The sequence below is a fragment of the Limulus polyphemus genome, unplaced genomic scaffold (assembly GCF_000517525.1).
Source record: "Limulus polyphemus unplaced genomic scaffold, Limulus_polyphemus-2.1.2 Scaffold761, whole genome shotgun sequence".
NCBI lineage: Eukaryota > Metazoa > Arthropoda > Merostomata > Xiphosura > Limulidae > Limulus > Limulus polyphemus.
In genome coordinates, this window is record NW_013666371.1 from 195,470 (window position 1) to 205,451 (window position 9,982).

A 9,982-nucleotide genomic window follows, 5' to 3' on the forward strand; every position below is an offset into this window, starting at 1 on the left:
AAACTGGCTTATTTATGTAATAACTAAACATGCTACTGAAAATAGTATTAATGCAACATGGTGCCTAATAAGTGTTTGTTATATACCTTTCATACTTTTGCAGCCATGAAAAATTCTCAAATATCTATAACTGAAAGTCAGTAGCGTATTCAGCAATATATCGTGACTAGGACTTTTGGATCCACCAGATCACACTCAAACAAACACTTCGGAAAAGAACACTTTTATTCAACTCACTACAGAATGTTTGGTCATGGAGATTGTAAGCTAAGAATCGCGAAATTATAGACTATCCGTTTACTGTAACCTTTAAAAGTAAGCATATAAATAATCTATCTATCTAGTTATTAAAACATATACATGTGATAAACATGATTTAACGGAATTAAAACTTTCAACCTGAACGGCATCCCTTGATCACGTGCTCCACTGACATGCCACTGTTCCTAAAGGAGAATGCACTTAAGGATGATTAAGCTAGCAGAACAACATATGGAAGCCTATGGAGGGAGTATAACTGGCAAGTCTAAGAATAACCAGTTAAAGTCGACACCAGTGGTGGCTGACCAGAAGTAGGAGTCTACCAAAGGTGACAGAGGTTAACAGACAAATGAGAAAAGGGATGCTATATTTGTTATAAAATAGGGCACATTGCGAAAGAGTGCTAATCCATCATCTACAAGCAATAGCAGAAATCTCAACTTAAAGCAGCTGGAGCTACTTACAAAGATGGTGCTGGTAAGAAACAAGAAAAGGGTGACTGTCATCATGGATGCTGCTGCCAGAAGAAACAGAATCAAGACAACTTTTCAGATTCACCACAAGGTAGAAGTGCTATTTCCATAATTAATCTGTGCGTGACTGATGGTCAGCTCAAGTTAGTAAATGGACCAACAGTACTAGTAGTTATTGGAGCATGTGATAAACATTGGAAGGTGCCAACAAACCATAACATGTCAGTAGGTGAAGGCTAAATTGGGGACAAGAAAGTGAAGGTACAATGAGACACTGGGTGCAGTAATGCAGCAGTGAGAATCAATTTAGTATATGATGATAAGATTATGGGCAATGTATATCTGTGTGGGCTGATTGATGGAACAGTGAGAAAGTTCCCACGGCAAAGATAAAGGTAAATACTCCATATTATGTGGGAGACCTTGAAGCCATGTTTATGAAGGCACAAATCTATGACATGGTAATTGACAATATACCAGGTAGTAGAAATGAGGAGGAACCAGACAGAAAGAAGACTGATGAAACATCTACAATCAGCACTAGAGCTCAAGAGAATAAAAGTCAGCACGACATTGAACCCTTGCAAGTATCGAAAGGTGACATCTATAATGTAATTTTTTGGGAACTGAAGGAAGCACAGAAGAAAGGCCCTTCACTGCAGAAACTTTGGGATAGTGCCTGGAGGAAAGTTGAGCACAAAACCAAGGGGAAGGGACTTACAGAACAGAGAACCAGAAGAGAGTGTTGTACTGAATCTATCAAGGCAGTTCTATTGGAGTCTATATGCTAGACTCACGTGATGAAGTGGACTCATGAGTCAATTGTGAGAGGACACCTAGCAGTGAAGAAGATGGCAGGCAGAATCACCAGCAACTTCCATAGGCCAAGGGTCATTAGAGATGTGACCAGATTCTGCAAGTCATGTGTCATCTGTTAAAGGACAGCACCTAGAGGTAAGGTGGCCAAGGTGCCACTGAGTGATATGCCTCTCATAGAAGAGCTATTCAGCAGAGTAGCTGTGGACATTATTAGACCACTATCACCTGTATCCGACAAGAGTAACCTGTACATGTTGACAGTAGTCGACTATGCAACACGTTACCAATGAGCCATAGCAATGCCGAAGATAGAGATGGAGAGAGTAGCAGAATCCATCCTGGAAGAGTTCTGTAGGACAGGTTTTCCAAAAGAAGTCTTGAGTGATAGAGAGACCCAGTTTACCTTAGAACTGCTGCAAAAATGTGCAGATTCATCAGCACTAGGCAGTTCTTTGCCACTATAAACAATCTTACATGCTTATGGTATAATGTTAGTAAAAGTATGCAAGACTGGAACTTTAAAAAGTATGAATATTTTATATCTTAAGCACTGAAATATGTCAAGTCTGAATTAAGTAAAAAGAAATAACATGTAAAAGTATTGTTACGACAGTGGGGGTCACGTGACGCTAGTAACACGTTATATTCTTGAAGGTTCGTGAATCCTCGAGCGTTTACTAGATTTGCGTTATTCTTGTATATATAAGAAGGCCAAGAAGTGACGGCAACCATGTAATTGAACTGCAGACAGAGACTGACGATTTAGTCGAGCACGTGAGTCATTCGTTGTGTATTACAGCGTTTGTTATAGCGTGACTGTGGAAATTAAGTGTATTGCAAAGTTGTATTTAGAAAGAATAAACCAGTTTTATTTAAGAAAGGACTTCTATCGCTAAAGTTTCTTCGGAAAGAAATTATACGGAAAATTAACTAACGAACAGAGACGTAACAGTTTGCATAAAACTGAGACTGTGTTCTATTCTTTATATATTAAAATGAAAGAGGTAATTATAACTGGGAAAAGTAATGTTGAGAAGGTGTGTGTCGGAAATGGAATGGTCTTCTTTGGCTGATGGAGGTGGAGAGACTAAAGTTCTTGGTTCTAAGTGTATATAAATGTGCAACCAATGCCCAATAATTTAGTCAAGTGGGGTATGAGGGAGAATAGTGCATGTCCGCTCTGTGGTAAGCAGAGTTTGTTTCTCTATGTTCTGTCTGCATGTACAGTAGAATCTAATAAATGATGATATGCATGGAGACATAACAAAGTGTTGAGGGTGTTTATGAAAGTGATGGCATCAGTTAAAGCTCTGGTGAATAAAATGATGACGTTTGTGAAGGTAGAAATGACAATAAAGACAAAGAAAGGTGAAGAAGGTAGCAGTGGGCAATGGTTTATTGTGATCAATAACACAGATTATTAGGAATATACCTCTGCTCATACTGTGCAGACACAGGTTCCTTCATATTTTTTCTGTATGGAATTAAACAGAGAAGGTTATGCTGGTGTGGAAAGAATGGAGTAAGGTCCTCACAAAAAGGCATTATGGAGTTATGTGGAACTGGAAGCTGAGGCAAAGCAGAAGGGATGGGAGTGTATTGTCCGTTTTCCCTGCTGCATCACTGTAAACTTTTCTAAAGCAGGTTGAGCTCTGGAGTAGAAGCTCAATGTGAATAGTGCAAGGTGCATGTTATGCCACAGAGTTTGACTTACTGTCGGTTTGCTGGAAGGTTTTTAGCAGTCCCATAACATAATTAAATGCTGAAGACCCACTACCCTGAAACATACTGAGCTCAATGGGCCAAAACCATGATGATGGGTAGTGCACAGCTGACGATTATAGGGTTCCTTTTTATATCTCTGCAATTTTGCATTTTGTAAAACTTGAAAATTATGTGTTTTCAAACCTGAAATGTAAATGTGATATCTTTCCTTATTTTGGTAATAGTTGGTTTCTTCAAATCTTGTAAAATCTATATTAAAATACATTCTTTATATGATATGCATTTTTAATCTATGTGTCAGATATAAAAGACTGTTTAATGTAGGTAGTATTGTTAATTTATTTATTTTGTGTTTGTAACTCATGGATGTTGTGTTTGCAATCCATTGATATCAAGGCTATGGAAATTTCTAGAAGACCTAAGTGATAGACATATAAATAGCTGCGACCAGACGAGTGGAAAGAGAGGAAAAGTAAAGTCATGTGAAAGAAAAATTTGGTCAAAGAAAAGTTAGAAAACATAAAGTTAACCAAGCTGGGAATAAATGGCCTAACAGTTGATATGTCAGTAACAGTTTGAAAGAGATAAGGAGTATATATTGTTTCACGAAGAGTGTTATAAACTAATTGAACCCACCTGTGTGGACTTTGACAAAAGGCAGACGATAATTGGAAGTACGAAAAGCAGACGATTATTGAAACTTAAGGATACAATTGCGGTAACTCACGCGACAACTTAAGTGAATCATACATGGATACTTTTGTTATAAAAGTAGTTCAGCTTGTCAACTGAATACTAAAGCATTTAAATTGGTTTAAGTGGACTTTTGACAAGAAGAAGAGATCTGTACAGTGTTCAAGATACAACTATAATCTCCATTTCATAACATAGAAAATTATTCATACAAATCCTTGGAAAATGTTTTCAAATTTTCAGTATGAATTGTCCATACTTAGACATATTACACATTAAATTTAGGATCTCATGAATGGTCGAAGCTAGCACAGTTACATCTGCTTTTGATATGGTTAGTGCCACAAATAAACTGTTAATCCTTCTGTCATGATATCAGGTATACTGAAAATTTGAAGAAATACATAAAAAGGTAATACTAGTTTTGCATTTTTGGAAATAGCACTAGTCTCCTGATGTGTATGATGAGATCTTCTGAAGTGTAATAGAGATTGAAATTGCATATATTTTAAATAAAGCTAAGACATCAGGTTAGAAAAGTCTTAGTTTATACTGAAGCAGCATATCTAGCCCCATGAAAATACTTTTCCCAGTAGCTGTTTTATAAATATGGAGAAGCTAGTCATATATATAATTAGAAAAGTTATTTCTTCTACCTGGTTTTCATATGCAACAGCTATTCTGTTCCAAAGTCAGTCAGCTGTGTCAACTTTGTTATTCTTGTTTAGTGTAATTTAACCAAATTCCACTTATATTTCTTCTGAAGCCAGAGTTTTCATGGTCTTAATATATAATGTTAGTTTCGGTTTCACACTAAATAAATAATAGGTATTTTTGCTTATCATATTTCATTAGCATTTTGTAAGTCATTGAAGGCTCTGAGTCTTAGATGAATATTACACACCATAATTGTCACTCTGGGCCTGAATGCATCAAGTGTTAAAACGTGTCAAACAGGAACAAATAGTCAGAATGCATCATGGGTAAAATCGCGAGAAAACTAGGTAAATTATTGTCTTCTCATATTGTGTTTATAAGACTAAGAAATTATCTTTGCTGTCAATATGGATTTGATAACCATTGTCTACTTATCTTTAAAATTAAACCTGTATTTTTTCTATAAAATGAATAAATTCATCAATGCTGCTAATGAAGATCAAGAATAAGGACATTTTGGTTACAAATTTCAAAAAAGCAAATTTGGAAGAGAAGCAACAATAATTATATGTTGTGAATTTTTAAATACTCAAGATACACATATTCTTTTCAGAAAGAAAATGGTGAAAAACCAGGTTGGCTCACAAAGGGTATAAAAGATAAAATTAAAGAAAAGCATCATGAGTTTAAGGAATTTAAATTGACTGCTTTGATAGTAGGCTTAGATGATTACAGAAGATCAAGAAAGTTGGTCAAACAGGAAATTAGGACATCAAAACGTTTTGTTTGTTTGGAGTTTAAACACAAAGCTACACATTGGGCTATCTGTGCACTGCCCACCACGGGTATACAAATATACCTGTTTCCAGAATTGTAAGCCCACAGACATACTGTTGTGCCACTATATGAAAAAAGGTTGGCTGAAAATGTAAAAATTAACATTAAGGATTTCTTTAAACATATAATGGGTAAACAAACTTTTTGGATGGAGTAAGCTTGTATCTGATGATTATGAAATGACTGAGTTATAAAATTATGATTTTTTAAAGTAGGTGTTGCGTCAGCGAGTCACATGACTACTGTGGCGCCCTCTAGTTTCTAGAACTATCTTGTTCCTTCATGAATGCTCTAGTATTTACTAGATAGGGTAGTCTGGTATATATAAGAGGGGGAAAACGTGACGCGGGAGGGTAATTAAGAGCTGTACTTTGGCGAATGTTCTAGTTCTTACTAGATATAGGGTAGGCGGGTATATATAAGAGGGGACAACGTGACGCGGTAATGTAATGCGTGTGAGTCGATAGTGAGTAATTGAACTGCACTAGGAAGTATTATTGACGTTCGTTGTTATAGCGTTTGTTTAGCGCGATTGTTGAAGTTGAGTGTATCCGTAAAGTTGTATTCGGAAAGAGTAAACCAGTTTTTATTAAGAAAGAACTTGTGTCGCTTAAGTTTCGTCGGAACGAAGTTACGGAAAATCAATTAACAAACGGAGACGTAACAATATGAACACGTGTAGCCTGCAGACGCATAGCTTGACCACAAATTTGTTTTTCTTCGTTTTTGCTTTGTCCTGATGGATAACTCCAAGACAAAGTATATTTTTGTAATTGGGACTTTAAACCCTTCATCCCCACATTCTTTTGTTTGTTTGAGTCTATATTTCAATCATGACTTTGCTTACTTAAGATCAAGTTTTTAATATTTTTAGCTCTCTTCATTTTTTAACTGGCTAGTAGTGTTTTCCATACTTTATAGTTTAGTACACCTACCAAAACAGCTGATATGGAAGGAACTGGTGATTATCCTTTTCTTTTTGATTTCAGTGTTACTTGGGGATTTCTGGAAATTCATTCCATACTTGGAGTTGGTCTTGCCTTTATATCTTTGTGTAGCTGAATTATGCAAAATCAGTTATTAAAACCAAAACAACTTTTATGAAGTTTAAATTCATAGGCCTGTGTTCTCAGCATTCTTGGCTTTCTGTGAGTATTCGGCAAGATCCTTTGGTTTTTGCCAAATTTCTTTATTCTATCTTTACTGTTAGTAAGAGTGTTAAAGTTTTCACCTTTGTTTGTGGTCATTGTAAGTGAAGGTAAGGTTTAACGTGCATTGCCGTGAAGTCTGCCAGTTTCTGTTTTCGGGGGACTTTGAGCCTTAGAGTGAATGAGTACAGTGAAATCTAAACGTAACTTAGATTTTACAGTTGTACTATAATTTACTTTATAGTGCCTTTATCTTACCTTAACTTCAAGTTATTTTCATTTAATATTTACTTTAATTTACAGGGGGAGAACTTGGACTAATTACGAAAGTCTTCATTGTGGATTTTGTTAGTCCTCCACTATATTCTGAAGCACACACAAGCACTTGCCCCGTTGTTTGTTGTACTGAATTGTTGTATATTGTTCATTGTGATTTCGTCACGAATTGCTGTTATTTGTGTGAAACTGTGTATTTACTCCTTCTTCACAACCTCTTTGTTGCAACTCGAGGAGAAATAAATTTCAAAACCTGAGATTCAAGAACGTCGTCTTATTAGCACACCCAACTTTCTACTCTGCTGTTTTATCTGAAATACTACAAGCAGTGTCCAGCAGCCCAGTATATAAGAACAGATTATGCAATATTCTGCGTTCCAAGACGAAATGTCAACTGACTGCCAACCAATGAATATTCCTTCATTTAGGACACAAGTGATATGATTCCTTGCCTTCCTAATTACAAAGGGCATTAACCAGTAAGGCATGTAAATGAAACATGGAGTTGGAGAAACTGAATTCAAATCCTCCAGCTTTAGAGGCCACTCATGCCAATATATATATATACCCACGTCTGCTTCACCTTCCTATGCCCATAAGGAACAGTGGGTTAGTAGGTCATGAACGACTGAGGCGAGATGGTTGGGTTGGTGGACACCACCCTCCTACTCAAAACAACCCACTTAATACAAAATGTTGTCTCTCCAGAAAAATGCGACCATAGATTGTAGTGTAATTTCACAGATTGCAGAAATAATCATGAACTGCATAATTCTGGAAAAATTCCAAAAAAAATATACTTTTCAAGGTTTATCTGTTACGTCTACCATAGCAACAAGCTAGAACTAATTAAAAAGTTTACGCAAATGTGGTATGTTTGTTAATAATCCATACAAGTAGATTTGGGAGTCGGTAAATACAGTATTTTGTCTCTGTTGTAATTGTAGAATGTTCTGGCTGCAAACATTATCTGTTATTTATATCTAGTGCATGATTCATTTTGCTGAAGTAAGTTTGGATTTAATAAAAGCTAATAATATTTTCTATATAATGTTTTGATGAATTCTACGCTTTAAAGTTGCATTTCAAGCTCAACGGGATGCTTCAGAAATTATATAACTGCCAAAGAAATATTAAGTTTGTTTGTTTCAGATTTTAGCACAAAGCTACACAAAAGCTATCTGTGCAGGATCAGACTATCACTTTTATAATGCATAATGCCCCCCCCCCCCCTAGCCGCAAAGTAGAGAGAATGTTTTTGTGGAAACAGAAAACGAATCATTAATCCTTGGATTCACAATCTGGACACACTATCTACTAGGAGATGTCTGTTCTGGAAATATTAATAATTTGTTGCTTATTTCAAAGGGATTTAAAGGTGTATTAACAGACAAGAGCAATCTTCCATGTAAGAGTTAATGAAAAATGGAAAAAGGTGGAATGTGTCATATTGTTATCAGTGCTTTATAAATGAATTAAAACAAGTGGACCATGAAGCACAGTTAATCACTGACTGTATTCTTTTGGGACCGTCAACCATGAGAAGAAAAGCATTGGAAAAGAAGGGCTATTTGATCTTGATATACAACAGACATTAATAACGCAGTCACTTTACTTTGCAAGCAGAAATAATTCAGATTATGACTTGGTCTCTCTCAATGTGATACAAAACGTAGGTCACAGGAAATATGAGCGCAAATGTTTTACATAAATTAAATATTAATATTCCTTATAGAATACAAACCTAAATAAAGCTCTAATCGAACTTTAACAATGGGAAATACGACGAGCGGGTAACTTCTCAATATCACCAAATACACGTGTTTCAAAGCATACTGCATAATTAAAAGAAGCTAGCCATTTAAGCAAGGTACTGCTCGACAATAAACGTATATTAAGTGTAGTAATATCGTATTAGCGGTTGTGGTTATAAACATGTCATGTTGTACAATTAAGGGTCATTGCTTATTCAATTTCCAGCCAAAACAATATTAGAGTAGACTGAGAGATATAAATGCAAAAGAGATAGCAATGTAAATAATGTTTCGAAATTTAATAACACTAGTATCAATTCTGTATTATACCTTCAAATTGTTAGCAAAAAATGTAAAGATGATAATCAAAGGAAGAGCCTTACAAAATTGCTCTTGTAACAAAATTACTCTTTTATGTGGAGAGACAGACCCTTGTTTTAAGTGACAGGATTCCTTATTCAGGCTGCAATTGAATAAATGCACCTAAAATGATTGGTTTAACAATTGGAAAGTATGTCATCATTACCACCAGACATATTGAAGAAGGGCAATGAGTAAAATCATGTATAATGTACAAATAAGCTTTCTTCTCAGTTGGCTAAACAATTACAATGCTAAAATCCAATCTCCTCTGAAGAACGAAAACTAAAAATCTTGTAACTCTTTATCCTTGCTATAGCACTTTTCACGTGAATTGGTATTTAAGTTATACGTTTAAAGTTTATTTATTCAATTGATTTGTTGCTAGTTGGAGAGTTGCAAGGAAATTTCAGCATGTAAAATGTCAACTCTTATCTACCATTCCAACATAACTCCTAACCAGGTAAATCACGAATCCTGGATCGACCAACAGCTACGTGTCTATTGGAGAACAAAATAAGCCTGCCGATTATAAGGAATTCACATTTAATAAGTTATTGTTGTGTTTATAACTGTAGAATTTTCCTTTTCTATTAGAAGAGATAGTGGTCATTGGGTACTCATTTCTGTACAAGCACTATTTGTTCGTTGCTAATAAAATATTTTTCAAAAATAGAATTAAATTGTGTTTTCTACTGTTATGTCTCCGTTTGTTAATTAATTTTCCGTAACTTCGTTCCGACGAAACTTTAGCGACACAAGTCCTTACTTAATAAAACTGGTTTATTCTTTCTGAATATAACTTCATGATACACTTGATTTCAACAGTCGCGCTAAAACAAACGCTATAACGAACGTTAACTTCAACAATACTTTCTCACTGCAGATCAATTACTCACTACCTACACACATTGTTGTTCCGTCATGTTGTCACCCTCTTATATATACCAGGCTACTCTATATCTAGTAATCTCCCGAC